We start from the raw sequence: 7,403 nt of genomic DNA, 5'->3' as shown, positions 1-7,403 counted from the left end.
ATTTGTTGTCTTGCAGGGGTTCTCTGAATCTCTTGTGTTTGAATTTTTGCATCACTGATTAGATAAGGGAAGTTTTCTTGAATGATCTCATGGAAAGTTTGTTCCAGTGTGGTCTCTGTCTCTCTTTCTGCCTGAGGAATGCCAATTACTCTTAGATTTGGTCTCTTAAAGTAATCGCTCATCTCTTGAAGATTTTGTTCTGTCTTTTTGAGCTTGTTTTCTGTGTTTTTAAGATTTTGGGTTAGTTCTACATTTTGGTCCTCAAGCTCTGAGATTCTTTCTTTTGCTTGGGTAATTCTGCTTTCCATGCTTATCAATTTTTTATTTATTTCATTCACAGTATTCTTTATTACTGTTATCTCAGATATCAGCTCCTTCCTAGTTTTTTCTTGTGTCTCCTCAATTCTTTTTAATCTCTCCATTAATGTCTTGATAACTAGGTTTGTAGTTTGAGACCCTACATTCTGGGGGCTCTACATTGTTTGCATTCCAAAGTCAGTTTTCTCAGTGTCTGCCCTCCCAGGGGTCTGGGAGAGACCCATACTCTTCTTTTGGTTTTTCTTCATTTGTGTAGATTTTCTCTCTCTCCCCCTTTCCCTCCCCTTCTTTAATTCTGTTTTTGAGGGAAGGTGGGGCTGCTTTTATTTCTTTTCTGCAATATTCTGTTCTTCCTTATGAGGGTCTTCTGGCTTTGTTCACTTTTGAGGTTGGAGTATAGGCTGCAATCTGTACTTTTTGCAGTTTTGAGGTTTAATTGAGAGGGAAGCTGTGGTTCAGAATGTATATGCTGATTCTAGCATCTGCAAGCAGGTGTATGAGCACACTGGAACCTATTTCCCTCTGCCTTACAATCTGTCCATTCAGCAGTATGTAGTCTTGGTTCTTTGATTAAAATGGGGGTATAAAAGAGGAAAATAATGGAGGAAGGGGGGGTCAATAGGAAGTTAGAGAGAGAGAAGAGCAAGAGGGAAAACAGATATACATACCAACTATCAGGTGAGAAAAAGACACAAGGTCAGAAAGAAGTGAAAAAAGACACATAAGAAAGATTCCCTAAAGAATACTGATATCTACACAGAGACAGACCAATATAATCATGAAACAGTGTAAGTCAGAAGGCAAACAATGAACGTGATCAAAATAAACAGTCAAAATGATAAAATCATAAGTCACAATAAGAGATCAGACTAAAATCACTTCAACTCTGATCTCCAGCCTCTCCCCTTTGTTTTTCATTGCAGGCTGCTGGGTTTGCTCACAGCTTGGGTTTGGCTGCCTAGGAGTTGCTTTATCTGATTCAGCTTAGGGGTGGGGCTTTGTCTCCTCTTAGCTACGTTACCTTAGGAACCGAGGTGGAGTTTGTTGATAGGTGGGCAGGGCAATGGAAATCTCTGCCTGGAGAAAGGCAAGGGCAGATTCTCTTTCGTAGATACCTTTCTCTCCACTTGTCTGGGTCCCCAAGCTTGGGGTCACGTGCTAAATGCCTCAGCCAGGGTGGGCCTGGAGCTCCAGAGCTCCAAAGCTCCAACGGGCAGGCAGTGAGTGGTGAGAGTGACCTCGGATCAGCGCGGCTGGTGGTGAGCTGGGGGATGGGGGAAGAAAAGTCCATTTGAGTTATCTTGCTCTTTACTGATACTGAAGAACATTGCTCTAACACATGTTTCAAGGCAATATAGAGTTAGTTTAGCTTCAGTGTAAGTGACTAAACAAAGACCACTTTCAGTGATTCATCACTTGATTTCTAGACCTTCTTTGCTTACCTCTTCTAAAAGCTACAAAATGCACTGCTTTAACCCAAGAAAGGCTTTTCTGAAACAGAAGAGTATATTTATGTTTCAGAATTTTCCTTGCCAGCTCTGCTTTCTTCCAGAGATGGTGCTTGGCTATAAAATAAGCCTGTGTGCAAAAATTCTCCTGCCAAGTAGCACACACTGCTGCTTTGCCTTGTCAGCTAATTTATTACTGTGACCACCTTTTCAGTATCCATTCTACTGATAAAAAAAAATTAAGGTGTGAAATAATTTTCTCAAGGTCATGTAGCTAATACACACACTGGAGCTGAGTTTCAAATTAGGTCTATCTGACTCTAAATCATTCTTCTTTGACTTTTCTTTGTCGCTATTTTTCTCCTGCCATATTCCCTGCCTGTGTCTTGAGCCCCATAATATTACCCACAGGCATACCTTAGGATTGAGGAAGTGGTCAACTTTGGTAGTAGGTAGATTTTTTAACTTAATATTCTCCTTATATGTGAGCCTTATGGATAATTCATTGGTTTGATGCCTACTAAAAAGACTAACAAGATTTGTTTTCTGGTAATTTCAAGTTTCATTATGAAAATTGCACATAAATTCATTCATCTTATCCTTTAACTAATATCTGTCTTTTATTGTCAAGATTGATTTATTTGCCAGTAATATAAGGTCTCCAGTTGAAAAAGAAACTAGATCCGTTACAATTGTTTTCCAGGTCTGATTATAATCTCTAGTAAAGATGTCATGATGGTTTATTTGGGGTTTTTTTGCTTGCTTGTTTTTGTCTTTTTGTCTCCTTTGGTCCTGTCTGATTCATGATGTGTAACATTAACAAGAGAGTGAAGGGCAGTGAGAAGCAGTACAACAAGATTTGTCAAAGTTTTACAAATGCAAGTAAGGCTTAACTGTGGGGAAGCTGCAAAGACCATAGTTTTTTCTGCTCCACTTGGTTTCTGACTCTATACTGAGCCCATCTGTAAAACTTCTGACCACTCAGTGAATAATGTTTTGCAAACCCATTTATGCATAGGGCATTGTCTGGGTACTGAGTAAAATCCAAGATTATAAGTCATGACTCCTATACTAAATGAATCAATCATCTGTTTTTAGAAAGAGAACTTTAGGCAATCATAATGATAACTGAGAAATTGTAGAAAATTGACAGAGTGAAAGTTCAGATGTCAAAGTAAACAGAGACTTCTTTGAGTTGAAGTAACTCCTGGGAATAAAAGAAAAGCATTCATTATACTATAAAATGGGGATTATATAATAACTTTAGCTTTTACTACAAAAAAATGCTAAGTTATGTGCTTAAACAGAGTTTTTGGTTGTTGCTGTTGTTTGCTGATGAAAAAAGCAAAGACTGTTTTAATCTCTTCCAGCACCTTCAAGAAGTCAACAAAACTGGCTTATGAACATGCTATTTCTCATAAACAAATAGATGCCATTCTTTAAATCAGCTGGATTAATCTATCAATAAAATATAGAATTAATCACTCTATATTTTTATTATAATATATAACATTTTTATAAACTTTTAAAATAATTTCAAACTTATTTATTTATTTGGAGTTAGATCAAACTTATTTATTTATTTGGAGTTAGATCACTATTGTCAGACATTTAGGAGTAAAATGATCTCACTGTATCGCCCAGGCTGAAGTGTAATGGCATGATCATGGCTCCCCACAGCCTCAATTGCTTGGGCTCAGGCAATCCTTCCACTTCAGCCACCCAAGTAGCTATAACTACAGGCATACGCCACCATGCTTGACTATTATTTTTTCTTCTTCTTTTCTTTCCTTTCTTTTTTTTTTTTAGAGAGACTCACTATGCTGTCTAGGTTGGTCTCAACTCTTGAGCTCAAACAATCCTCCTGCCTCAGTCTCCCAAAGTGCTGAGATTACAGGCATGAGCCACTTCGTCCAGCCTTGTTTTAATTTTTTTTTTTTGAGTTGGAGTCTCACTCTGTCACCCAGACTGGAGTGCAGTGGCCACTCTCAGCCACTGCAGCTTTGACTTGCTGGGCTCCGGTGATCCTTCCGCCTCAGCCTTCTGAGTAGCCGGAATTACAGGCGCGCGCCTCCATGCCTGGATGATTTTTTGATTTATTATAGAGATGAGGTCTCGCTGCCCAGGCTGGTCTCGAACCTGTGGGTTCAGGCAATCCATTCACCTCAGCCTCCCAAAGGCATGGGATTACAGGTTGAGCCACCGAGCCCAGCTGTTTTAATTTTTTTTAATGACAAATGCTGCTCTTCTTGATGGTATTCTGGGGATGGGAGGGGAAGTGAAATGGAAGACTAATTCATTTAAAAACTTACTGTGGGGGCCTAAATTTTAAATATATATCACTATTGTCAGACATTTAGGAGTAAAATTGGAAAAGTTGCAACAGAGGGGGTCACTTGAAGAAATCACAAAGGGCAGGTGTTGCTAATACTTAGAACATTGCCTGGCACACTCATTTACTAGATTAATGAATGAAAAATGCATACAGATGCGGTTTAGCATAAAAATGAAAGGCAGCATATGCATTCTCCTTTGTTAAAAGTTCCAACCAACTAGTTTCCATAAACCTTACACATTTGTTATTTTTGCCTATTTAATATACCATCCAACTCAGCATGTTGGACATTGTGTATGTATGTTTATGGTAAAATCAACTGCTTACATGTCTGTCTCTTTTGAAGACTCTTTAGTCTGTGACTTATAAATCTTTATATTCTCAGCATCTAACAGCATCTGAAATATGACAGGAATTTTATGCAATATTTGTTGAACTAGTCAGCTACAACTTGAAGAAATTAATTAATCTCCTTCACATTTTTGCTAAAAAATAAAATAAGTGGTTCTCAGTGACAGCTTTTCTATATTGTCATCTAAATATAGAAGCAGTTTTGTTTGTTTTTTTTTTAATTTTCCTAATGCCTGGGAGTTCTCAATGTCATTTATTGACTAGGTATCAGGCAAGCTAAATATCTTGATATCCCAAGGATAGTCTCACACAAGGAAAAACTGCCCTGCTCAAAATGTCATAGTGAGAACATTCAGAAATGAAATCCTTAAAGTTCTTCAAAAGTTCTAAAATTATATGATTCTGAGTGGAAAGTGCATTTTGAAAATTGCTGCTTTAAAACACAGACATAAGTATGGAAAATCAGCTCCCTGTTTTGCTTCCTCTTTTGCCTTCCTGAGTGCTCCTGGCTGGCCCATCACTTTCGGGTACAGTATGTGGGTTCTCTGAATGAAATGGCCAGTCTTTCTGGTGTGAACCCTAAACTACTGTCCCTGGTCTTCATGAGTTCAAAACACCTGAGAAATCTTTTTTGGCCCTTGTACACCTACCCAGGTCCAGTCGATAGGATCTGGGGAATGGAATAGAGCCCACAAAGCCTACCTTGTCCCACCTCAGCACCAACCCCACAAAATTTTCAAAGCAACCAAGGCAAGTAAGTTCTCTCCCTCTAACAAGCCTTACAAGCGCTCTTTCTTACTCCCGACCTCTCCTGCTTTCTTGGGCTCTGGCAATTGCTGTCATTTGCCTGGTGATTTTTATGGTCATTTGTAACGTCAGCAACTGCAGTGGAAGTCTTTCAGATAAGAACTCAGAGCTGTGAGATAAGCTCTAGGCCACTCATTTCCCTTAACCACAGCTCCTTTGGTTTTCATACTCCCAGGTAATATTGGCAGTCTGGGGAACAGAGACCTTGCCCCTTTGTAAAGGAGCAAGTGGAATAGCCACTTTGTGCCTTACCGTTGGATCTGACTCTAACTCAGTGTTTCTCAATAGTGCACTCAAAAGTCAAAAATCACAGTGAATCACAGCCAACTTTGTCTGAGGTTTCTCTTTTAACTTGTACCTGCTTGTTAGTTCCAGGATTACCTAAGTTCCAAAACATTTTTTTTTTGCCCTAATATAATTTTTTTGTTTTTGTTTTTTTCTGTTTTATTTATTTGTTTAGTCTTAGCTCTTTCATCTACTCACATATGATTACCTCCTTTGGTCAAGCATATTAACAACTTGGCATATATACATTCATGTTTTTCTCTTTGATCGAAATTCATGATAGATAATATGAGTTAGTACATATCTATGTGTGTTTATGTCTCTTTACAGAATTTTTAAAATTGTTGCTCATTTTTTAAATTAAGATTATATTATAAGCACCTTTTCTCAGGTTGCTTTTTTTTTCCTTTTTCAATCCTTTAAGGGGGTATGTCTCCAAGTCATCTGTTAAAGCTTTCATTCATGCTTTTTAGTACGTGCAAAATGTTCCATGGAAGAGATGAGGTAATTTATCCAGTTCTCTAATAAAAAGCATTTACTTTATCTCATTTTTTGAATAACACTGAAATAAACTTCTTTGTACAATTTGATGAAACATATTTGTATTTGTATTTTTATAGACTATATTTCCAAGGGTGAAATCACAAAATCTAACAGTATATCTCTTTTTTCTTAAGAAAATTTGTGAATACTTTCTTTTTATGATTATCACTGTCACCATCATTATCATTATTGAAGTTAACAATTGACAAACTCATAAAAGGAAACATTTTGTAGAATTTTGCAAGTGATTTAGGGCCCACAGATACATGACACAGATAGTTAAAAACAAGAAAAATATGTCTTTGAAAACATCACAGCATTCCTCTGGCTGTGAAGCTAGAAAGGTATGGTACGCTTCTTAAATTTATAGCAGTACGCTTCTTAAATTTATAGCAATGAGCTTTCTGAGCCTCACTTAGCACTGCCCACACAAAGTGTGTGCTCTTGACCCTTCCTGAGATGTTAGCTTCAAAATATGGATGGTAGAAAGGTTGTATCCTTGAAGGGTTCCACAGGCACTTTGGTGATCAAGTCTGAATCTCCAAAAGCCATCATCAGTTTACATGAACCTTCCAATCATTACAAGTTATCATGCATGACAACATTTCACAAGATAAATACTCCCTGCCAATCAAAAGATAAGAAAACAAAAGTTTATTTGACATATGAAGAAAATCTAGAGCAAGATGACAGAATATGGCACATATACCCCCCACAGCAGCAATAATTTGGCAGCCATCCCTGGATGAAAATTTCTTTGTGGGAGCTTTGGAATGCAGAGGAGATGATGAAGCAATCAGGGCCTGGGCATTTGAAATGTGAAGATGAAAGAAGGGCTTTGTGGAAATCTGTGGCAAGAAAAAAAAAAAAAGCTAGACTAAAGAGCCAAGGCTAATAAATGTGTCTACTGCAAATAGGATATATTCCTGTGAAGAACAACATGGAGAAGGTGGTCATCACCTGCTAGAGAGAGAAAACATTAGACACCAAGATAGAATTAGGTGTGTCCTGCCATCCTTAGATGAAGGAAGCTGCAAGAATCATATTGCTTCCTAAGGTACCCACATCTTTTGTTTGTTTTATCAATTGCATAGCATTAAAAACTAATAAGGAGCTCCATATAAAATGAGAGAAGATGAAATAATGTCTGAATTGCACCCTGGAAAATTTGACGAACATGTGGTTTATTTAAAAATTTTTATCTACAACCCACGTTTGCCAATTTCTAACTATATGCCAAGTTTTATTTATGCATATATAAATGAGTGTGTGTGTGTGTCCTCTAATCCTTGAATCCTTGTAAAAAGCCAGCCAGA

This window comes from Carlito syrichta, unplaced genomic scaffold (genome assembly GCF_000164805.1).
Source record: "Carlito syrichta isolate Samal-C Ts95f unplaced genomic scaffold, Tarsius_syrichta-2.0.1 Scaffold305295, whole genome shotgun sequence".
Lineage (NCBI taxonomy): Eukaryota > Metazoa > Chordata > Mammalia > Primates > Tarsiidae > Carlito > Carlito syrichta.
The sequence above is the reverse complement of the archived record's forward strand: the minus strand, read 5'-3'. Positions refer to the sequence as shown.